This window comes from Gavia stellata, chromosome 18 (genome assembly GCF_030936135.1).
Source record: "Gavia stellata isolate bGavSte3 chromosome 18, bGavSte3.hap2, whole genome shotgun sequence".
Lineage (NCBI taxonomy): Eukaryota > Metazoa > Chordata > Aves > Gaviiformes > Gaviidae > Gavia > Gavia stellata.
In genome coordinates this window covers 11,842,803-11,867,252 of record NC_082611.1, presented here as the reverse complement: position 1 = coordinate 11,867,252, position 24,450 = coordinate 11,842,803, and positions in this window count along the sequence as shown.

The window sequence follows — 24,450 nt, the reverse complement described above, 5'->3', positions numbered from 1 at the left end:
TTGCAGCTTGTCTCCAGGATGGGATGATGGCCTGGTCTATCTATACAGGAACAGGACGAGGCATCAGCAAACATTTGTGTGAGGCTATTTTACATGTTAGGGCAGGGTGTGTTATGCCAGCTAGTTGTACTGGAGGTGAGAGAACTTGTTGCTCAATAGTAAATGCACTCCTGGAGTCTCATTTATCTTTTTCCTTTGTTGTTCATTCCAGTGGAATGAAACCTCATTTGCATTACCTAATGTTCATGCCCAATGACAAAATTTTATAAGCGTTTGAAAAGGCTTTTTAAAATGGCAAAAAAAGACAAAACTCTCTTTGACTGATAAGCCTGTTTAAAAAGACTGTGGGAACTAAGAATATAAGGACCTTCTACAGCTAGCTAGTATATTTGAAGACCACTCAAATCTAGCTTTTCCTCTGTAATCTGGACTCCTAATGGAGTATAACAAGTTGGGGTTTCTTGGCCTTGACTGCATGGTGGCTTATATGGCAACACAATTGCAATTTCAGTCCAACTTGTAGTTGATAAGCCTCCTGTTTGCTGGCACTACCAACAGAGAACAAAGGATTGAATTAGCAGAGAGTTTTAAGTGAAAATCCCATAATTATTCTCTGCAGATGAAAGATGAAGAGCGGTGATGGGAATAAGCAGTGTTTCATCATCAGTGCCTACACTGAGAACAAACAGAAGGTTTCCAGTAACTCAACTTTCACTCAATTAAAATTCATTATAATGCTTTCTTAAGAAATATTTTGTATGTAATCATTAAAACATATCTTACATTGTCATTATGATTTATGTAACTGCCTTCCTCTTCCTGAGATAGTAGAAAATAGTGAAAGGATTAAGTTGGATTCTCAGCTGTTGCAGTTGCTGAAGCTTTCCTGATTTATAAATGAGGACAACAAAACACATGACTCAAGTTGTCAATTAAAAATTCTAAATGTATCCGGAGCTTATCTGGAGCCTTTAAAATATTCTTTCAGTAACTTGACAGAACACAACTGGAACATCATCACAGTTACTCAATCCTCTGTTTTGGGAGTTGTTAGGTTTCTTAGGTACTTATAGGCCATGCCTTTGGTTGCATTTAGTTAGGACAGGATTAGGTTAGATCTTGGGCCAGATGTGGAATAACAAGATAAACCAGTTAATGAAATTAGGCAAATTTTCTTTTAAAAATATAATGCAGGGGCTCTTCTGATGTATACCTACAGAAAAGACTGACTTCTTGGGTCACATGTTTTTTTCTAGGCTATAAGACACTCGGCATCCAGCTGCAGTTCTCTGTCTGACTAGTATGGTGGCAAAAGCTCAGTTTTTTAACCTCTCTCTTCTCATTTCCTGGCTTTTTTATCTTTAAGCCTCTGCTAGGACTTTTCTGTGATTTCTGGGCACCACAAGGACTCACCTTTGATTTGAGACCACTGAGTGGTGGTGTACTACAAACAGTTTGTAATAGTACTACGGTACTGAAGTACAGTTTACTAGCACAGCTCTTTTGTCATTAACGAGTCAAACTTCAACACCTGACAGCACTGTACCCTCAGCAAAGAACTGGGCTTAACGCAGTGTGGTCTCCTGATTCTCCTCAGTCCTTTTTTAAGAAAGCAAGAGACAAGCAAACAGGACTCTGAAATACTCTTACTTACTAGCTACTGTATGTTAGCTTCTTGACGTCTCAATCATTATATTTCACCTGTGCATCCAGGAACATCTCCTTCCTTTAGGTAATCAGAAGTTTAGATTGATTATGCTAATCAGCTGCTCCAAGCTGACACAATTAGCCAAAACAGGCAGTATCTCTGGAAATCCGTACAGGATCTTTCCTACTCGATGACTTTAATTTCATGATCCAGTGCAACAATTACAGGAAAAGAGAGAGCTCTCCATTTGTGTTTTCATCTCTATATTTCCACATTTTCACTAATTGTCATAAAACTTCCCCCGGATTCTGGGGGCAGAAAGTCCCTTCGTCAGGCTGCCTTTACACTCACTGCTCTGCAGGGATTTTTGTTTTCTGTTATCTCACAACTTGAAAGGTATGTTTATACACAGTTACCAAACATTTAACTGAAGCACATTTGTGTTAGACTCATCACAGAAAGGTGCCAAGAAGCTCTCCTGTGGATCTGGCTAGTGGAGCGGTAGATCTACATGTGGCAGTGTAGATGTAGCTTGTAGAGCTTAAACAAGGAATTAAATTATAGAGAACAAAGAGAAGATCAGCATGAAAAGCTAATGAAAACTCATCTACTCTACTGCAGTATGAGAATGTGAAGAAATACTTCTGTTGGTGTTTTTTAAACAGCTATAGTAGTATTTGTATTTAATTTAATGGTGGCTTGTAGCATCTCCAGCATAAAAAGGAAAATTATCTAATCTCCAAATGATATTCTTCTCTTGACCACAAGTGTAAATACCATTAATACCAGCGTAAACATTCCTTGTAGATGATGTGCAGAGCTGTAACATCTGCATTGTAAATAAGAAATCCAAAAGATCAGAATAGATCAGAATAAAATCTTTTGCTCAGCATTTGAATGAGAGGAGCTAGTATTTTATATGTCAATATTATAAAATGTTGATTTGGCATATTTCCATTTCAGTCAAGAAATGTAACTGAGGAGAATTTAGTTTTTGTTCTTATCAGTGTATTTTAAATGTAACTATTTCTGCTTGATCTGGCTAAACTTGAAAAGAATGAGAGTTGTGTGCCTGTGATCTTTTCCAGACAGAACCTAGCTGTCTGATGGTCAGCTCCAAACCAGAGGCCACGTTTGTTGGTGTAAGCCCAACTAAAGAGTCCCGCTGAGGTGCTCAGCCCCTTGGTAATGTAGCCATCGTCCTTCTGTCTAGAGCTGGCTTATGCTCGTCACCCATCATGCAATACAGGCAGAGGTTGTTCACCTCTACCTTCAAAATGCCGTGAAGACACCATCAGTAACACTCATTTTTATAGACATGAGTTTTTCTAGCTGTAAGAAGCATAACTATTTCCAAGTTATTTCTACGTACCATGGGAAGGAGAAGTTTAAAGGAGTATCATGACTGCAGGTATTCATGAAGAGATTTTTCTAAGTGTGAAGACAACTTCAGAGAAACAAAAGTAATTTGTTTGAAAATATAATCAGTGAGATTTGGAGGTGAGCATCATGGTTGCTTGATCTGAATGATACTGATAAGAGGCTGTGAATGACCTTAAAAACTGCAGAATAGAAAAAAGAAAACTAATGGAAAAGATGGAGAAAGTTCTGTGGGGGTTTTTTCCTGCAGTACGTAAGTTTTAATTTCTTTTCTTTCTAATGTATTATAGGTCAGCACTGATGCTTCAAGTCTTAGTCTGTCACCAGTATTTTTTTTCTTTTCCTTGTGAGTATTTTGTTCTTTCAGTTTCTCTTCTTTCTCTTAGAAGTCATAGTTGCAGAAGAGAAAAGTAACTTCTCTGAAAGCTATGCACTCATCCCTCTGACCAGTAGTCACACTTGTCTTTTCTACTTGGGAAAATCCCACCTTCCTCTGCAGACATAAAAATCTGTGTACATTCAGCTGTCAGGCACTTGATGATAGTATCTGCCATCTCTTCTTTGTCGGGAAGCTCTGAAACTGGTGCTCAACCCGTTCTATATCTGCCTGTGGTCAGATGTACAGAAAGCCTCCCTGCATTCCTAACGATGATAAAGCATTGGCTCACCTTTGTCAAGCAGGTGGACTACAGATGGCAGATATGGGATGATATCCTAAAACTAATCTTCCAAGAGGGAGGATATATTCATACTAAGAAGAAATGCTGTTTTTTTCTGTTCCTATCCATTATGGGTGCTCGTGATCTAGTTACTGGTAAGTGACCTGTTTTGCAGCAGTAATCTGAATGGATATGAGTAGGCCAGAGAAGAAGATATTGCAATATTTGAGACGTGAGATAATGAGATTCTTGACAAGAATTTGGCATGTGGATATTTAAAGTGATTAATGTTTAATGTAGTGATATTACAACTCGAAAAAAGAAAGAGAGGTAGTAAAGGAAACCAATCAAATTACTCTGCATAGTGCCACTGATCTAGCTTTGAAATTCCTTAAAAGGATTACGCTCTAGTTTAATTAAATCCTTTGCTCTCCCTAACATTGCTTAACAATTTTTAGTATCTCCGTAGATTTCTAACGTTACAGAGAGAAGAGAGTTATGAGTCACATTACTTAGTGTGTTGAGTTTTAAACATGAGACATGAATCCTTGAAATCCTTTGTTGTTTAAGCAGAATACATTTTACTCTCTCCATTTAGGGGTTTAGTCATCCTTTTCATAAGTCTTTTGATGAATAAGGTCAGTAAAATTAACACAATATTAAAATAGCTGGTCTCAGTAATTATAATGTTTAACCATGGTTTCTCCTGAGATTAAAAACTCTATTCATTTTATCTTCCAATCCAAGAACTTTAACAAACGTTATTTATAGCAGGCTGAAGACTTGTAGCTGGGTATAGCTTAAGGCAACCACAATATTCTTGTGTATCAATGACATCATATGTTTCTATGGTGAAGTAACTTTTAATACTCTCTTTTTCACTCGTCATCTCACATTTAAATATGTTGCTTGGTTTTTTTAGTAATAATTTCAAAAATATTTCAGTCCTTCCTAATGCTAATAGGTATTTTGTTTGATACTCTCATTAAGTTTTCCATTAACAAATTTTACCTGTCACATATTCCCACCTACCCATTAACTGAGTCACTGTATGTTGACACGTATTGTGTGATGGATTTTATGTAAGAAGAACCAAAAGTTTTGTGCATAATAAAATAAGGATTGAGATTAAATTTATGGGAAAAGTTTTCTCTAAAAACGTGTTACAAGGCTTCCACTCTAGTTTAGTATGATGACCAGGACATGCTAGAACAACAGAACCATAGCTAAAACTTAATGCCTCTTAACAGTGGTGAATATATTTAACTTCCTGTATTTAAATGTAAGCTATTCTTGTAAATATTTGCTGAACACTGACTACAGGTAGCTCTAGGTAAAAAGCAAATTGCATCTGAATTGGGTGAAGATGATAGTTACTTAACTATCAATTAATTCAAAAGTAATGCAATAATTAATGAGTCCTTTAAAGTCAGAGATTCTGACTTTCTGTGGCAGATCACTAACTAGTTGGAAGGCACATCAGTGCAAAATGCTTGGCAGAGCCTGTTGTGCACTTGCTTGTGTTCATATGTCAGTCATTGTCTTGCTGAATGACAGGGTGAACTTAGTTAATAGAAAACACTGCTTTGATGCAAATACCTATATTAGCCATTCCCAGTGAATGAGCACCCTAAAAGCTTTTGGGTACCTTGAGTTTTCACGGTATGCACAATAGCATGAGACGGGTAACCAAACCCCCTCAGCTTCACTTGGGAGATTTATCAAAAATCTTTTGGTTTAAATAATAGAACACACCTAGAGAAGCAAAATGTAAAATATATTAACAGCATATTTAACATAAGCATTGTTATTATTGGCTTCAGGATGCTTAGCTGATTTTTATGATAGCTGCTCAGCTTCTTTAAATTCTCCAGTAGTCACCTACCTTGAAGAATTTATAGGGGATTTTCATTGCTCCTATTATCATAAGTGGTGGTTGGACCTATCTAAAGGACCTGGTCTTTGCAATTGGCCTTTTCTTTAGCCTCAAATGAAAAGTCCTGCTTCTTCCTCTCAATTCCTGTTTACTTCCCCCTTATCTTCTGAAACTGGGAACCAGGATATCATGTAGTTCTGTGGAAAATCATAATTTCTTTCACTTGTCTTTATTACGGCTTTATGATTAGAATCTCTGTCGAATGCCCTAGTTAGCATATTTCTCACTCCAGGCTGTTTTTTCTTGAGACTGCTTTCAGAAGAAACTTTTATAAATCATACTGTAAGATCTCCTTAAAAGTGCAGTTTTCTTATTGGATGCATCACTGTTCTTTCTCTGAGAACATCATAAAAAGATTAAACATAATACTGCAGAGAATGAAAATTCTGAGAGATGCCACACTATTTTCAAGGAAACCCTTCTGGAAGTACTTTGTGTTGTGGTTTTAAGTATTTTCTAGCATAGTTCAGGCTATACCAATCTTCTTCATATTCTATTTGTAAAGTATATTTTGAAAAAAGCTGAATCAAATTTTGCAGGAACTTTTTTGGAGGAACTCTGCTAACTTTCTGCTTCTTTGTCTGTAATGTCTTCTATAATCCTTCTGTCAGCTGAGGTGAGTAAACTCTTCTCCTGGGCAGTGCAAACCGCAGCACACTGTGAGCTAATTACCTTACATTAGCCATTTCAAAAATTACTGGCAGCTAATCTTTATAAAGCTAATCAGTCAGAAAAGAAGGCACCCAGCAAATAAATACCACACATCTTTGTGCTTGAAACAATTAGGACTGACCCTAATCTGATCTAAAGAATTGGAGTGGTTCCAGAAAGGCAACAGTGTGTGGCTGCCTTCACTAATTCCATAAAGCTCTCGTGGTTTTTTAATTGACCCATCTTCTTGATGCACTTTGTTGTTTTTCCTTTCTGATCCCTCCGAGCTTGAATTTGCAAAAGCTATTATAAATCCAAAAAGGTAATGTCAGCTAACCCCCTTCATCAGTGCTAGCTTTTAAGTCTGCTCTTCCAAATACATTATAAATTTCAAAAAGTTAATTTAAATATTTGTCTTTTTTTCATTTCACTCATGCTTGAGTTTTGGAGAGAGTGAGAATATTTTCTCTTTCATATAGGATCTCTCCTCCTCCCACTCCCTTAAAAATGTCCTGATTCTGCTGTGCTGCTGAAGTGGTTTGAAAAATTATACCACTTCAAACAACAGTTTCCAGGTTTTGCTGGATACGGCTTATGCTGCTTATCACTGAAGAAAGTAAATATCCTGAATTCAAAATACTTAGAAATAATTTAGCGCCTTGGTACCTTGCCTTGATACCTTGCCATGGTAATTAACATCCTACAGGACACAACTGAGCATGTTGTTCAAAGGGAAATTCTGCAGATATAGGTATATTTTTAACACAGATGACCTAAATCAACCTAATGTGAATGCCTCCAAACTTTGGAAATACTAAATCCATAGCCGTGCATCATGCATTGGTGTGAATATTACATTAACCATGTACTTACGGGAAAGAAGAATGATCTTAGACGATCACGGAAGTCAGCAGAGTCGAGAGGTGCTTGGCATTCAGCAGAGCAGACTAATGCCTGCCTAAAGATAACAAGAAGTTGGCCTTCTCTCCTGTGCGGTCGTGTCTTTTCCTATGTGTATGTAGAGAACAGGCTGTGCAGTTCCCCTTACAGGAGTGATAAACATTTTTTTGCGAGGTGCTTTGAGATCTTAAAATGGAAAATGCTGTAACTGAGTGTTGGTGGTTCTTCCACGGTTGATTTCCAAATGGGAAGGTTGGTCTGGGATCAAAATGGCATTTTTTTCAGCTGTAGTTGAAATCAATTATGCAGAAGTTTGTAAATGCTACATCCAGAAATCCAGGTGCCCTTTGGAGCCCTGAAAGCACTCTGAACTACTTGACAGTTTGTGACAATTAAAAAGCAAGAAAAATAAAAAAGAACAGAAACAGAGTATTATATATTGTCACTCCCAAATGAAATCTGGGGGAATGCTCTTAAGATTACCCAATAACAATCAAACCCAGAAAAGTACATTAATATTTCAGATAAAAATGCTGCTATAAGTAGTGTGGTGTAAGATACCAAATGATTGCTGGACTCCTAGCTTCCATTGAAACGAAAGAATAAAAGAGCTTCCAGCTTGTCTCTTTGATGGTATAGGAATGTTACATGTAAAATGATTACTAAGGAAGCTTGTCAGTGAAAAAGGCTTATGTATGCTAATTGATTGGATTAATCATTTGTACATTGGCATATTAAAATAAGCAGCGGAAATCAAAGCTGGAAAAAATTTGTTGCCCTTCTTATTTTTTTTCTTCTTTTTTTATTTTTTTGCTAGATCCTGTCATGACCCACTGCTACATATCTCTCTTCCTGGGCAAATGGCTGTGTATTACAAGTCTGGTTGTAGTCCTGGGTACCAGGGTTGCATGCGATGAATTAAACTTACAGAATTCTCTGCTTTTAACACATGATGTCTGTGACCTGATCCACTGGGTGTTGGTCGCTGTGGCAGCTTGTGGCATAAACTTAAGCCCAATGAGTTTGAAGACCTCTGGAGTGTTAACAGTACTAATCTAATTTATGAACACAGCCCTCTTCACAGCTGCATCCAGTTTTGGGTCCCCAGTACAAGGAAGATGTGGGTAAAGGTGAGCAAGCCCAGTACAGCCCAGGATGATACGGGAGCTGGAGTTCCCTGTGAGGCAGTGCTAAGGGAACTGCGCTTGTTTAGCTTGGGGAAGAAAAGGCTTAGGGGGACCCGTAACAGCCTTCCAATGCCTGAATGATTTTATGATTCCCTGTTAAGTAATTATACTTTGTGGAAAAAAGGCCTAAATCACTGAGCCAACAGGACCTGGTGTAATCTGGGGAACAAATACAGCGTTCTTGCACTCAGCTAGCCTTGCCTCACTGGTACCCTGATGGACTTGAAAGGTCCCAGTGTCTTCCAGGTGGATGAGGATTTGCAACAGAATATCAGAATAAACAAACCTGCATGAATGTCCTTAGATCCATGCTTCAAGTTATGGAGCAAATATCAAGATAGCCAAAGGCAAAATCTCTTCCAGGAGCAATGTTTTTGCTGAAGGATGAAAGAAGAAAATTGTAAGTACCTTCTCCCTATCCCAAGTCAGACAGGCAATGGCTATGTGGATTCCTTCTCTTTCTTTTCCCCTTTTATATCCCTGTCTGTTTTATCTTTTGGATTCTTAAAATTATATCTGATTTTAATGGGAAAATCAGAAATCTAGTAGATTCACTAAAACTAGCTGTAACTTGTCTTCAGTTTGTGCTTAAAGAAGGAATACAGTGACAGGCTCCGACTGCGTTCTGATTTGTTTCTTGTATTTCCCTCAGTCTCTATTCTTATGCCTCACATGTTTCAAATGCACCCAAGTGATGTGGAATCTAAACACTATTTTTCCAAAGAACTGTAGTGTCCCTGTGGTGTTGAAAATGCTATGTGCAGTGTCTGGTTATTTCCAAAGAAACCGAGGAGGACCACTTGTGTTACACACTTCAGGTTGCTAACTTAACAATGCAGGCCTTGGAGAATCCTTTCCCAAAGATAACTTTTTTTTTTCTCCCTCAGTTCCTTTATTTGGCTCGCAATACCTGTCTATAATGCTAATAAATGCCTTTCCTCAAGAGAATGGATGGTGCTGCAAAAGTTCCTTCTAAAATAGTGGGTTTTCTATTTATAACAGCCACTATCCCGTATTTTTTCCTGGATTCCTGTAATTCTGCACTGGAAGCAGAAGTATGTCATACCTCCAAATGAAAAGGTTTTAAGACAGATGCTCAGTTGTCTTTTACAGTAAGTTTTCTGCTTATGTCAAAACAACCATCACCCTCTTTCCCAACACTTCCACAAAGCAGGTGGGTCAATGGCTTGAAATTTCAGTTAAACTGGCTCTTAGATTATTGGGTCATTGCTATAAATTTGCTCTTGTCTAATTTGAGAACGCTGTAATTGCTACTTTGCACTATAAGTAGATTTCCGGTGTCAGAATAATCAAATTAACAGGGATGACCCCTCAGCCATTCATTGATGCCTCTGTTGTGTTTTCAGAGGTCTCATTTTATAATTTGTCTTATATATGTCAAGTTCTTATTGTTGCTGTTTGTTATGATAAAGCATCGAGATGTGTATTATGTTCTAAAAAAAATGCATCCCAAACATCTCGAAGTTTAATTTAGACTATAAGAAAAGAAAAAAAAAAAAAACAAGGAAAGAGAAGGAAGTGCTGTAGTAGAGGAGTGCAAAGTATTACATAAAGATACATATACATTGAGGGGGAACAATTTTTTAATTTGTATAAATAATTATTGTCTCATCTTAAATTATGGTGTATAATTAGACATTATTTTTGCATGTGGGTAGTAGCATACAGAAGGAAATCCACCAGGGGAACAAGGCTTGTACAATAGCCTTTGTTGTCCAAACTGGAAGGAAATGCCAGTGCTTGGAAATGCAGCAGAGGTGTACTGCACGGTTTCGTGACCTGCTTGCCAAGTATACAGATACTCCTCCTTCTCCACCCCCTCCTTAAACAGCCAACAATAAAGCATGTGCTTAAATACTTTGTGAATAGGGGTGATCTGGAGCCCTGTATAAGTTTCAGCTGGGGTGACACTAGGCAGAATCAGTGGAAAACCATTCCCGCTTTTATTAGCTGGCATGATAGGTCGTGGTGGTTCTTGGCAGTAAGAGTGAACAGGGATGAAGATGTGGAAAAGGCTTGTGTGGCAAAAATAAATAACTTAATTTTGTTTGAAAAAATCAGTTTGTGTTGAACGAGAAAGATGCAGAATGGCTGCGGTTACTGTGTTTTGCCTTCTTGGCTCTGTTAGTGTAGCTAGGTACTTGATTCCTGTGTAAATGAATCAGTGTAGCAGAGCAACACTTAAATTATCCCAAGTTAAGTAGTTTCAAAGTTATTTAGCTGTATCTATGCTTCACTATACTACTGTTCTATTTCGTCATAGAACAGTTTTCACTCTGAAACTGTTACTTTCTCTTCCCTTCCAAAAACCTCCCACCTATGTGGACTGCATACTGTGTTTCTCAATGTTTTTCCCAGTTTGAATAGCTACTGTAAGCAACGGGGCTGCATTTGGGTTTGGTGTAACTTTTGAAAGTAATGGCATTCAATTACTGTGTTAGGGTTTTGATGCACAGTCATAAAAGGCAAAAGAAACAATCAGTCTTCTCCTTCACTTTTTTAATTTGGGATGTAATCCTGCTGCCCAAGTGAAGCTGAAATGGTTGACGCACATCTTGTGCTCAACAGAATTTTCATGAGAAAAATAAGAAAAGAATCTGAGTGCCACTATTAAATGTCAATTTGAAATTAATTCTGAATGCTTATATCCTTTGGGGTATCCTTTTTCCATTAAATATATTTTGGAAATTAACAATATTAGTAACAAAAATTTAGAAGTTAGGAAGATACAGATTTTATTTCAAAAACTTGAAAAGAATTTAGAAGTTAGGAAGATACAGATTTTTTTTTCAAAAACTTGAAAAGAAACCATGTGACATGTAAATAAGCGTTAGACTATTTTAGAGTGCTTTTTGCTTTTGTGGCTTGGGTTTATTTTTGATGGGTAGTATTTGTCACAGCTATATTTACTGCTTTGATATTTGATTAAAGAAAACTAATTCTGTGACAAAAGAAAAGAAAAAATAGAAAAAAAGGATGGTATACCTAACAGGTAGGTGTTTTATTAAAACTTAAACATACTGTTCCATTTTCATCAGTCGTCTAAATTCAATATACATAGAAGTTCCTCAGTTTGCTATTAGGGGAACTGATGGTCTGACAAATAATAATTTCAAATATAATCCATAAATTGTACTGACAGATTGTCCAAATGATAATAGTAACTAGCTCTTCTGCTATAATTTGAATACGGTCATATTATTTCAGTCCTATATAGATCTATGGAATGTTGCTCTGCCCATGGGAAAACAGTTTCAGTATGCATGAGGGTTGCATATATTTTTGTGGGGGTGGGGAAAAAACCTTTTAATTTCGTCTTTGCCTTAGAATATACTCTGGTCCCAGAGACTGGTCTGAAAATGGTTGCATTTTTCTGACAGCTGTTCAGTCATCGTGAGGGTATGTCTTCAAGGGAATGGCAGTCACTTCCAATTGGCAAGTTTCTAATACTAGGTTTTGGACTATAAAAAAAGCTCACCCCAAACCCTTTTTTACTTCACTGCTTCTTGTTGATAAAATCCACTCAGCCCAGAGGGAATTTATAATTCTAGCAATTGCACCAGATGATTACTACCTACAGGAGCAATCACTTATAGCGCCTCACCTGCGGACTGATGAACCATTTATTATCAAGGGTTTAATTGCTTGTAATACATCCTTGTGGCAAGATACACACACACATATATACCTAATTTATACATACGTATAAATATATGCCACTTAGGGATGGAAAATGCTCAGTTCAGATTAGATTTTGCAAAAGTGAAAATACCCCAATTCTCTTAGAAACGCTTGACTCTAGAAGACAGGTTCACAGTCTGTGTTCACCCATTTCTGGATCTAGTTTAAGACAAGAATTAAGGAAGACAGAAAAAGAAAGTGTGTGTGTGCAGGGTATTATTTATTTAGTTGAATCTTGAAGAGAGTTGTCACAAAATAGCTGGAGTTTGAGGTGAAGATTCTTGGGTTCTTGTTCAACCTCATCTATTTGTTACAATTCTTTAAATTACTCTTTAGTGTTTGTGTTTTTAAACTATTGTTATTGTTTGAAAGTGAGCTGGTGTCATGGGTTTAAAAGACTTACGATGGGACCACTGGCAAGAGATGCTTCCTTGCATGCCCTGCACATATGGGCAGGAAAAGATCCCTGGGACACAATTAAATGCTGATCAGCACTGGGATTTGTTTTGTCTGAATAAGTTTGCCATTCTCTACATTACTGCTTCAGAACGGTGCCAGATATATCTAGCAAAATATACTCTGGATCACAGTTGCTAATGTTAAAGCTGGGAGCCAGTTGCAAGGTGTATACCAAAACAGCACCAGATACAGGACTGAGGCAAGAGAGAAAAGTAAAGTAACATGAAATACTTCTCCCCTCGTCCTGAAGCCATGTGAAAAATGAAACAAACACTGACACCATGAAGAAAATCTGAAAGCTTATTTAAATTATTTTACCTGGAGCAGTCCCTACTGCTGAAAGAAGGCAGAGTGTGTTGTCTTCCCTCTGTGTATTGCTCCACACAACAGAAAGTACCGAGGAAAAGGGAGTTGGTTTTAAGTAGAAGTGTGAGAACAAAAAGGTTGCATGAAGCTGTTATTAAGACAATCACAGTTATAGGTATGAATATGAACTTCACTCCCTTGTTTTGGTTAATCCTCTAATACAATCCCGTGTGGGCAAGTGCTATTAACAGCACTTAGGAAAACTTAAGCCTGGAAAGCCTGTACAACTTGCCCATGTCAGCACCATCTAGGGAGTTGATCTGGCCAGGTGTTTGGCCAGCGCCTTGCTCGTGGGACTGTCCTTCCTTTCTATCACCTTCCCCCAAGGCATTCTCTCCACAGCTGGGACCACAGAATTTGGGTCTTTGCAGACTATCTGCAGTGGAGCAAAAGTTGGGCTTCCGGATACTTGGGAGCCTGGGTACTGTCTGCAATTAAAATGTGAGTTCCATGGTTAAAGGGATTAATGAGGCAGCCCAAATGAGAACATTTCCAAAAAGTGATTTTTGCAACTATTCTGGATTCCATTAGAATCTTTTAGCATTGTTCCTTTGATATAGAGTTAATCTTCTTTATAATGAGAATGTTGTAAAATATGCTACAGGCAGGAGTATCTAAATATTTTTGATTAGAGATAACATATGTAGGATCAAATCCTGCTTGCCTCATTCATGCAGCTAGTCCCATTGAATCTAAACGGGAATGCCACGGTGAAACAAGCAAGCAGGATTGGTCCTATATGTGCTATTTCTATATTTCATTTTCCTCTTGCTTTCTGTTTCATTTGTAATTAACACAGTGTACTGATTAAATCATTAACTGTATAGTTCATCTTTCATCAGCGGCTTGTAGATTGAGATCCTAATGTACTGTAACCCATTGCTAGGATAGCTATAAAAGTTTTGATTTATGAAGCCAAATATTTTCTGTTCTGGTATCATTTGTGATCAAGAAATGATACAAACAAATTTGTCTAAAATAATCACTTCTTCGTGTCTGCCAGTGCTAGAAAACTCATCATAAGGGTATCTGGGATAAAGGGGAGGACAAATTTTTAGTTCTTTTGAAGCATATTAAATCTGAGAGCTTCTTTGAGGTGCCAAGTGTAGAGACTGGAGATTTACTGAAATAAAATGGGAAGTGCCCTTGCTTTCACATAGCTGCTGTCAAGATGGTGGCAGTGTAGAGTCAGTCTCACGGGAAATGCCTCTGCAGATTTTTTTTCTTCGTGTTCTATCCCAGTTGCTGAAAGTCTGAAGTTTTAAATGTTTTGTCCTCTAGGTCCATCTACTTCAATAATGGTCTCAGCAACTTTGCATTGTAATATTCTAATGAAAAGCACCTAACTTACCTTGTGAAGTGTTGTAAAGCCTTTAGAAAGCAGTGTTGTGTTTACAGATTTTATTTTCTTAGCAATATCTTATGGCAGCAGTATTTTGGGTACATTACAAAACTACTGTCATCTTCATAGCATGGTACATAGTGGCTATTGGGATATCTTGGAAAGATATCCACCATCTCCCTGCTAGAGGCACATGTCCCTAGAATAGATGCTACAGTACCATCTCCCAAACTTTCAGCAATTTTTAGGGCTCATCAGTGATGCAGTATTAACAGTTCTTTATTTATCCAGTAGATGCCAATGTCATATTTAACACACAAGCCATTAATTGCAATAATGAAGGTTTAAAATATCTCCAGAAAAACACGGATTATTTTGAATGCTACCATATGAGAAATAATCTCACAAAGGTACCTCTCTGTATTTAAATATAGTTTTCATTTACAAATATAGCTCCTGATTCTGATCCCATCTTTATGAACCAAGACTAAATGTGAAAAGAGGACGTATATTTGGCACAAGAGGTGATTTAAGACTCCTGATGTTCCAGTTACTTCTCTGCAGCCAAGTTCCATGACGTGGCTTATTGACAATAATGTGGAATATTAGCCACAAGATGGCCTCACAAGAAAAACATTTGTTGCCAGCTCTTTAAATACAGGCGATTCTTTCTGTCTGATCCTGTGCAACCCAAGTCAGCGCTTCCCCTTTTTAGGCTTCCAGTGGTTTTGGACACCTTTGTGGCAAAGAAGGCGGATGGTACCCTGGGCTGCATTAGAGAAAGCTTTGCCAGCAGGCAAAGGGAGGTGATCCTTCTCCTCTGCTCAGCGCTGGTGAGGCCACACCTGGAGCACTGTGTCCAGTTCTGGGCTCCCCAGTGCAAGAGACATGGACATACTGGAGAAAGTCCAGTGAAGGGCCATGAAGGTGATGAAGGAACTGGAGCATCTCTCCTATGAGGAAAGAGCTGGGGCTGTTCAGCCTGGCAAGAGAAGGCTCAGGGGGGTCTTATCAATGTACATAAATACCTGAAGGGAGAGTGCAAAGACGACGGAGCCAGGCTTTTCTCAGGGGTGCCCAGTGACAGGACCACAGGCAGTGGGCACAAACTGAAACACAGGAGGTTCCCTCTGAATATCTGGAAACACTTTCACTGTGAGGGTGACCGAGCACTGGCAGAGGTTACCCACGGAGTCTTCTTCCTTGGAGGTATTCAAAAGCTGTCTGGACGTGGCCCTGGGCAGCTGGCTTTAGGTGGCCCTGCTTGAGCAGGGGGGTTGGAGCAGACGACCTCCAGAGGTCCCTTCAAACCTCAGCCAGTCTGTGGTTCTGTGAACTAAAATTAGTCTTGCGGCAGTGCCTTAGATTTCCTAAAATATTTGGAAAGCCATGTGGATGCTTTTAACTGACCCTTTTGATGAGTAAAACCTCAAAGATATTCTAATCTCAGAATTACTTGACCAATAAAGGTTAGCTGGCAAATCATCTGAAAACCATAAAAGAGGATAATTTTATTTTTGTTTGGAAAGTAGTTATTGAAACAAAATGGACAATTTCCCCTTATACAGCAAAATGGACTTGCTCAATCACGTCCAACTGTACTTTCCTGTTGCCCAGAATATTAAGACAGTGTAAGAAAATTGGATATCCCTGTGGTGCCTCAGAAGCAGTCTGCCAGAACACCTCCCAAAAAACAGACGTGTACCGATTGCGAATTTCGCAGAAGAGCAGTCCTGGGAGCTGTCAGCAATAACCTGCACGGGGTTCAGCTCTCACAAACTCAGTGAAAATCAAAAGTAATTATTTATACTAGCCTGGGGATTCTGAGAGTGCCCATCACCCTAGGGGTGTGAACCGGTGATATGACCCTATTTCTGGCCAAAATCTGCAGCATGAGTAACGGACCACAAATTGTGCTTACATCTGATAGCGTACGGACTCAAACATATGTGTTGAAAGTCCGTTTCCCTGTTCTGTGTGGTTTCTGCTCATTTCTTTGGGAACAAAACTCACATTTTCCATGTTCTGATTAATTTTTGCAAAACTGATGTTGTAGCAATTCTAAGGCCTTTCTTCCTGGGGAGCAGGTACTCGCATCTCAGCCGGTCAGGGCATAAATAGCTGTCATCTGGCAGTAACTCCACAATTAGTGATTAAGAGTTATTTTTTATTAGTTATTAATTATTAGCTATTAGCAATTTAGAGTTATAAGCCAGGTTGGACGGGGCTTTGAGCAACCTGGTCTAGTGGAAAGTGTCCCTGCCCGTGGCAGGGGGGTTGGAACTAGATGATCTTTAAGGTCCCTTCCAACCCAAACCGTTCTATGATTCCGTGATTTGCAGCAGGAGTTCTGCAGAAATTAGACTGGTGACAGAGTTTAGCTTGTAAGAATTAGCACACATGCTTTTGTTGAGAAATTTGTGACAGAAATATGAGAAAATCCTTTCTTGCAACCAGCAAAGCAGGTTGAAAATAGTGTTAGGAAGATGAACACCACAGCAAGGTGGACAAGGGAGAGTTAATGATAAGATATCCAGGCAAAAATCTTTTATCCCTAGGGGATGTAGAAAAACTCATATACTTCTTTCTTAAACATGGCTGGATTAGAGACTGGTAGAGAATCAAAAGCACGTAGGATATCCTGAAGCAGTGAGTCTAGCATTTTTTTCTTCTTTCTCCTTTTTTCACATCTCACCATGTTCCTTTCCATCAGGTTTTGATCACAGGTTCTCGTTTGTCTGCAGTTCCTTTTCTGTCTTTGATCAATATTTGTCTTTAAACTGTCTTTTCTGTTCTTTTGTCTCCAGTCCATGACTATTATATTTCTCCTTTTTTTCTGTGCTATTATTTGCCTTCCAGTGGGTCTTTCTTCTCGTTTCATTGTACTCTATCTCTGTCTAAAATGGTGTACTGGGTGTGAACAATAAATGAATTGATTTCAAATGAGTTGACGACAGTACTTAGCCAATCCATATCATACAAAATAGCCCACTGAGTGAGTACAATAAGTGACTCAAATCAAAATGAATTCACACGGATGCTTGGAAAATCCATATGGAAGGCTGGGGGGCCGTAGCTCAGAATGGATTTGTGTAACCAGAGTTTTAAGAAAATCTTTTTTAAGTAGTAGAAAGAAATCCATGTCTGCCTTTTCCTTCTACTTTGTTATCTTTGGATAAAACAGATTAGTAAGTGTGTAATTGATTAGTTAATGAATAAGAGTGGGCCCTGAAGATTGGTTACCAAAGGCATGAGGAATAATTAGAGATTGTAAAAATGTAACAATAATGCAAACTTTTAAAAATGCATTCTTGCCTCCCATAGAAAACCTTAAAACTGTGAAAATGAAAACAAGCTTGCTAGCACACATTGCTAGACTGTTCCTCAGAGATGATGCTACTGTATTACTGCTGTATGACTTATACGTGTGAGTTGAAAGGAAATATAAATAACCAGGAAGAGAAGACTAATAATTGAAAAAGCTTGACAGAAACTCCTTTGTGTCATGTTCCCAATCTAGGGTTTGTCACAGGCTCATTCCTAATAATTCCAACCATTGAGCTTAAAGTGTTATCCAAAGGATCATGTCTGAATTTAAATTAGTTTTTCAGTTATTATTTTTTGAGTAGCTCCATCAAACATATATAAAACTAGGGGAAAGGCCTTGTTATTTTTAAACACAAGTGCTCTTTCCATAGCATGCCAGAACCTGACATTTCTTTGAAGCTTCTCTAAATTTCAAAGGAGGTAATATATTTAAAACACTGGAAAGTTTTTACGTCTCTTTAATTATTTTTTTATGTGATACTTCTCAGGACACATTAAATGAAAGCATTTTCTGCCTGATCTTAATTGAGAAGACTCTTATCTCCTTCTGTAATTACTGATGAACAAGATTTTGACATGGATTAAATTGCATACGCTCAAAAACTGGAACAGGCTTATTTTCTTGTCTTTCATAACACACTTTTCTAAAGCTCTGCAATGTCTCCATCCCCACATAAACACTGTATTTACAGCTGTCCACAGCTCTATTACAATAACTAACTGGTATATAATTACTTCTATTATTTCTGCAGATTATAACTATCTTAGATATTCAGAGAGGATATATAAGCATAATTACTGCAAGTGGAGAATATTACCATGGTGATTCCATGAGACTTACAGGAAAGATCCTCAGGAATGTACCAAGTCCAGAAATATTTACCTCAACCAAGGTAAAGCACAGTGACTTAGGCAAATGCATTTACGATCACAGAAATGTCTTGGCAAAGATGGGCTTCATCTTACTTCACTGATCTGAGGGCACAGTACATTTGTATCGGTCAGCTAGAACCTGGTTGGAACTCATCCATTGAAATCAATGAGGGGGGTTCCAGTGAAGAGCTCTGTGATGTGAGAGGACAAGACTTCGCTCAGGTCCCTTTCCCTTGAGACGCAGCCCAGTACCTTTCTGAGAGGCCCATTGCCCACAGGGGCAAGCTGGAGTGCTGCTCTTCCCACTGCCAGCCACACCACGTTGGGGGCCACCTCACTGCATTGCTGGGTCTCTTGTCACACTGCTGAGGCATTCATGGCCGTTTTTGTATTTTTGGACTGAAGCTGGATGCTGGTATTAATCAATAATATGCTTTGGCTTCCTCTATATATTACTTTGACTGGCATTCTTCCAAAGAATGAATTTCTGCATTGATTTTTGGTTTAAAATACTTCAAACAAATCTGAAATACTTAATTTATGCTAAAAATTATTTTAAATTTCTTCTGTTTTCCAGGTCTTTTTTTGCTGTCAGATGTGACTGTTGGATAAGTGATTTTCATCATGATAATGGCAGATGATAGAAATTATTTTCTGCTCATGGGAATTTTTTTTTTTTTTTTAAAAGCAGGTCAAGTGTGGCTGCATGGAGAATGACCACACCTCCTGGCCCTTCCCAGTTGTGTTTCTGGGGTAGCATGTTGGGTTTTTACTCTCCTAATCCTATGAAGTCTTAGAAGCATATCCAGTATTTTTCAGAACAATATAAAGATTGTTATTAAACTAGTTTGAGTCTCTGTGTATCATAACATAGGCAAATATTTGCATTTGCAGACTGATAATATTTTCTGAAAAATGAAGATAACTCTCTATACATGCGACTCATTTCACTCTAGCTCTCACGGACATACAGCCTCTTTTAACATCAGGTGTCCTTAAGTGGGTTAATAGCAGTGCTAAGAATGAAAAAAAAAAAAAAAGGGAATTAGAAGAGCATGACAATTCCAGTTGAAATGTAGCAAAGATACTAGTAAATAACATAGATTTTCTAATGGTGCCTGGACTCTAACTGAAAGACATAGTTGTATGTCATTCCGGTGCAATATTCCAGTGCAGCAGAGGCTGCAAGTATTGTGGAGATGTGGTGTTACTTACCCAGAGGGAGTTGTGCCATCCAGTGAGTTGCCTTTGCCGACTACTGGTGATAAGAAACGGAAAAAAACCCAACACCTGGAAAACCAGTTTCGCTCACTTTATGGGTTATTCCCTGTCTCTTATAGCTCTGATCAGTAAGGTGTAACTGAGTTTGTAGTTCTTGGTGCTTTTATGGGTGCTGCAGAAGTTCATGAAGGATATTTAACATTCAACTTGTGTGCCTCTCACTGACTACCAGTAGATGCACATTTTTCATAGTGCTATCGAACACTTGTTTGTCATCTTGGAAAGCAGAAGTATCCATATATCACAACATCCCTCACATGGTCTTTGTTTACTGGTAGCAGTAACACATTATTCATTTTTGGTATGAAAAACATTATTCATTTTTGGTATGAAAAGAAAGCCACAAATCCTGAGAATCCTGAAACCAGTCAAGCAGACTAAAGGTTTCTCAAAGTTTAGCGTGGCTTTCAGTCTAAATAACAAAGCATCACGATGTAACTTAAGTCACAGTTCCAACTTACCGCAACAATATGTATTCCTATTCTAATTAGCAAGCAAGTTATAAATTAAATCTAAATTACAGCATCAGCAAGTACCTTCACCATTTTGTACAGTCCTGACATTTTTTTATCTTGCTGCCTGTGCTGACTTGAATAGACTTAAGAAAGCTGATCACTGCAAAGACATGTCAGCTACAGATGAACAAATTACAGGCTCTTCTCCAGCCAAACTTGTAGTAAGGGTTGCAAGCTCATGTGGATGAGGTTCACTGAGTTTTGCCACCGAGACTGTCAGATTTGTTAATACTAAACAATGCTCTATACGCTGTAGGCATAAAAAGCTGCAAAGTTGTGTTTAGAATAATAGTGTATTCAAAAATAGTACTCAAATTTCTCTGAAATATCACAGTTAGCTGCATCTTCATTCTATTATCTCACTGCTTTATGCTTCTGAGACCTTTTCCTAGCAGACTATAAAATTATTCCAAATGTAAGGTGATAAATTAATAGAACAAAACAAATTGGAGTCAGTAGGAGTGCATTTAGCACTAACAAGACCCATCTGAGTTTCACATTTTCTCTTGCAATTATAAAAAATAAGGCTAGAGTCAGAACTCGTCTCTTCTTTAATTGTTGTTGCACAAAGCTCTGGATATTATTTTAAGGGCTGATGGAAAGGAGCAGTCTCTCTAGTTCTTGACAAATATAATTTCTTCTAAACTACAAGGGGGAAATGTGAGATAGAACCAGAAATAAATTTCGAATCACCTATGGCAGAAGGAATGAATATTTGGTTATTTACACTGCATCACAACATACAGGGATGGCTTTAGGGTAAATAAAGTTAAATATTTACAGTAAGTGAAAACTCAAACAAGACACATTAGGAAGTGGAGAGTTTGATGTGATATTTCAGGAGGCGAAGTCTCCTGTGCTGTCCCTGAAAATATTGAAGGTTTTTGTTTTGGTTTTTTTCCATGGTGTGGAAGGAAAACTATTGAAACATCCATATTTTGCTAAACATATTTCTTGTGAACCCTAGCAACTTGGAAATTAAGGAACAGAGATGCTATTCTTCTAGAGAATAAAAGGCCATGAAACCATGCCTCCTTCACCTGATGCTTGTAATGAAACTTTCAGCTAGTAAGCACCAAAGATGCTTGATTTCGTGATTTGTTCTTTGATTTGATTTCTTATGATTAAGCAGTTTTTACAAAGCTGTTTTATTTAAATAGCACTTTTGCTGTCCTTTTTATCATACTTCATCACAGTTCCTTTGCTTTAGTTGACTAATAGCATCTCTGTGAAAAAACATTTAAGTCAACTTGATAGGAAGATAAGTGACTTGATTAAGAATACAAGAACATCTAGCATTCAGAACAAGAGGCTCTCATGTACTTATTTGGTGGTACAATATTGTCTTCTACATATCCAAAGATGTTTTCCTGTGGTTGAAGACCATAGTAACATTCTGGAGAATTTCAGATTCACCACTGTGTCTGTCATGGCAACCTATCCATACATGGCTGGATTTATGTGCCTTTTCAGGCAGCATTGGTAGAGTTTTGAAAGACCTGTAAGCTTTAAAAAGCTCAGATAACAGTCCTGGGGTTTGAAAACAGTGTTTGTGTTCTGTTTCAAGCCTTTCAAAATCATTTGCTTCATGTACATTAGAACCATTGAGTTGGTTGGAAAGGGATTTCATCAGGTCAAAGAAAAAACCATGAAGCAGTGGGAACTGAAGCAAGTCAGCAAGGGGGTAAGATTGTCAGGGATACACTTTCTTTCCCTTAAATAGTTAGCCTTTGTTGCAACGCATTCAGCATTGAAATGTTGTGCAGGGAGGAGGCCAACCACAGTGTAGTGGAATTAATAAAGCTGATCAGCTCCGCACTGACATGTTAAAGTGGTAACTTTTATTAGAAAATGTTTTCAGTAATTCTTTTCTGTTTCCTCTTGAAAGAGGGAGGTGATGAAGGAGCCAACTTCTGTCCAAGGGACACTTTACGTTCAGTAATTTGGCCAGATAATAAGCAATTTTCTGCTGAATGGAGGATTTCTACTGTTTGGTAGGAATAGAGAAGAGAAATGATTACAGGACTCATTTTCTTAGAATAAGAATAAATTACTTTGTCCTGAGTACATAGTTACAGATATTAATGGCACTTGAGATTTAGTTGTGTGTCACTATATTTGTAAAATTTTTGTTAACGGCATTCTCTTTCTCTGCTAGTGATCACTGAAATCAAAACACAGCTTGCTGTTCATGTTCCTTTGCCATTGCCTGTGCCTTTCACATGTATCATAACATAAGAAGCCCAGTTAAGCTTCTAGCAAGCTGTCTAGCGTAAACTAATTCAGACCTCAACAGCACCTTATGGACAGACAGACTTTTAATGAACAGAAAAGAATGAGACGATAGCTAGAATCAAATAAATGTCTACCGTGGCAGTCTTTAGGCAAAGATGAAAAGATGATGAAGAGACAGCTGCTGGCCAAATTGTCAGATGGCCTTTGCACATGCGAGCATATGGAGAGCATGGGAAGTTGTGACTGGCACTCTGCTCCTGTACAATCTTGTAGAACAGGCACGTGGGTCTTTCTTGATCAAGCACTGAATACAAAGTGTGATAAACTGTATGAGGAGAACAAAAATATGTCTACATTTGCTAAATGATTATATTCTGTTTTTATTGAATTATTTTGCAGTAATTATGTGTGTCTGTTTGTTCCTTGAACTTGATGATTGGGGAAGGAATAATGTAGGGGTTTCTTTCACTTCACAAAATAAATGGAATGAAATTAGACCCTCATAGTAGCTAAGCATAATCTGTAGATTAAGCAAAACAACAGAGTACACATGCTACTTATGTTTAGTTTCTTTCCCTGGATGTTAGATTATTTAAAATGACAGTTATCTTGTCTGAAATGTCTCCCAAAAAAATTGTGGAGAGGAGGAAAGTATAATATACCAGCAGGAGTATATTGATATCTTCAAAATACCAGCAGTTATTCTTCTTGATTATTAGACTGAAAGTGTGAAAATTTTAGAAGTCAAAAGCTCTTTTTTTCCACAATTCAGAACACGAGTATGAACAATTGATTTTGATCTTGTAAGCCCTTGTAAATGCTGAAGTTTATATCAAGTGGGTGCACTAAGCTTAGTTGCAGAGGCAACTGATAAGAGGTTTATATTCTGTTGAGTGAATGCTTGTTAGTTACAGACTATTTTTGAAAACCAGAAAAGAATACATTCAAGACACTAACCTTTCACTGTATGTGCCTCTTCTGACTTTTAAAAAGGGTTATATATGGATGCTGGTTTCTGAAGTATCTGAGAAATACTGGTTTGATCTTAACAATTAATTTCAAAGGTGCTCAAAAACTGGGTTCTTGGTTGCTGCATTACCTTTAAACCATTTCTTGCTCTCAGTTTGCTATGAGGGTATTTTTCTAGTGTTCATATTCATTTTGAGCTTAACTTAAATGCTGAGCTAGCAAGCTCCAAATTGTGCTTTCCTCCTACTTTGCATTAGGCATTGTCCCACAAACCGATTTGCTTAATGCTCTTATAGCTAAGAGTTCCTGAGTTTTGAGTCGGACTCTGACAATCATTTGCTGTCATTGATAAGGTCAGCTTTTTCGTGGACCCCTTTCCTGTTGGATAATGAGGTAGATGATGTTTCCCTACCCTAAAGATTTGTGACAATTATTAGTTAGTTCTTATGCAGGAGTTTAAAACAAGGGAGGAAAAAGAGATGAGAAGGAAGTGTCAGGTAGAAGATGTGTGTTTGGATTGCAAATTACTGTATCAAAGCTATCGCCATCAGGGGTACTTTGTGCTGGTTTTTATGCATTCATTTAACATGTCTTAGGCTCAGAGGACTTGGGTACTAATTTGGTATTTTAAGTTACATTGCTATAGCCTGCAGATCTTAGGGGTTGTTTTAAAGTCAGGAGGCAGATAAACCTAGTTCAAAAGGAAGACTTAGTCTTAGACTGGAGAGTGATCCCATTATGCTAAATGCTTGATCACATCTTCAGATAAAAGTAAATATTCAAATCATTATAATTAATTGAGGGCTGAAATACGGTGGCAGCAGTCATTGTTCTCTGTACAAGAGACTGGCAGTTTTGGCTCCTAGCATCTCCTTCAGCTAGCATGTATTGGTCCTGCTGGAAAAGGTGAAGAAGGTCCTGTTGACTTCAGATCTGATTAGGAATGGCCCTATTCAAGAAGGTATTTAAGTACTTTTGTAACATGTTTTTCTTCCTAGCATGCTTGATTTTATGTATATA